This window comes from Urocampus carinirostris, chromosome 13, assembly GCF_059441175.1.
Source record: "Urocampus carinirostris isolate Australia breed hairy pipefish chromosome 13, RoL_Ucar_1.0, whole genome shotgun sequence".
Classification (NCBI taxonomy): Eukaryota; Metazoa; Chordata; class Actinopteri; order Syngnathiformes; family Syngnathidae; genus Urocampus; species Urocampus carinirostris.
Window position 1 is genome coordinate 33,223,676 of NC_142361.1, and position 1,253 is coordinate 33,224,928.

A 1,253-nucleotide genomic window follows, 5' to 3' on the forward strand; every position below is an offset into this window, starting at 1 on the left:
TTCCCCCAAATGTTCAACCCTGCGGCTTATTCAGTGATGTGGCCAATTTATGTACTCTTACTAACAGCCGCCAGCAGCGCTCGAGTACAAAAGGGAAGATTTAGACCGGTGGAATATAGGCGAGTGTGTTGCTAGCGTGTTTTTGAATAAAGGAGCGTAGGACGATGTCTATAGGACAAAGTCCCTTTCCCAAACTGGGGAAGGAGACTTTAACGACGTCGGTTATAAGGAGGAAGATAAGCACGGTTTACCGTGATTTTCACAAGTACCCGTTTCCTTGTGTTGCGACTGTGTTGCGAGTAGCGTTTTGCTACCCTTCACAGACACGGTTTGGGATGAAAGTTATAATATTATTGTTAAAGCTTTGAAAACTCTCTCGGTGTACCGTCTTTCTTTGTAAATATGTGTAACCATGTATAATATGTATTTGCAACCGTATCTTTTTGTAATGTATTTATTTTAGAGACTTATTCTGATATGTTTTCCACAGGCGAATCAAAAAGAAGGGGCGAATACAACGGGGGCTGATGGGAAGTGGAGTAAAGGTGAGACGTGTTTGTGGACGCAGCGGACAATAGTGGATATATATTTTTCCCACCCTTACCTTTGGAAATATACTTTTTTTCCCCTTGGATTATTTTCAACGGGACCCGGACTCTGCAGGTCTGCGTCATATCTTAAGTACCGGTATCATTTTACGATCAATTAGCTGGCTGTGGTTTTTGGACTGTGTACTTCATATTCAGTGGGCTGGCTGTGGTTGTTGAACTGAGCACTTATGAGCTTGCTCTGTCCACTCCACGCATCGGCCCGGTATTGCAGTACCTCCGGGAACGGTGCATTCGCAATGATCGCAGCAAGGTTTTAGGGCTGGGACCTTAGCTTGGCCTTTTGGCTGAGAGTAAGTGTCCCGGCTCCTAGGCTTTGTAGCGTATTATGAACTGACCGATAACGGATAATGGATAATGAATAACGAAGATAGATCAATAACCCTTAAAAACCCCAAAACCCCCGATCGCAACAAGGCTTTAGGGCTAGGACCTTAGCTTGGCCTTTTGGCTGAGAGTAAGTGTCCGGGCTCCTAGGCTTTGTAGCGTATTATGAACTGACCGATAACGGATAATGAATAATGAATAACGAAGATAGATAAATAACCCTTAAAAACCCCCCACAATTGTGGGACTCAAAGTCAGGTTTGGATTGATTTCGTGATTGTGTTACATGTTGTAATGTGGGCGCATGCGGCTTATGTA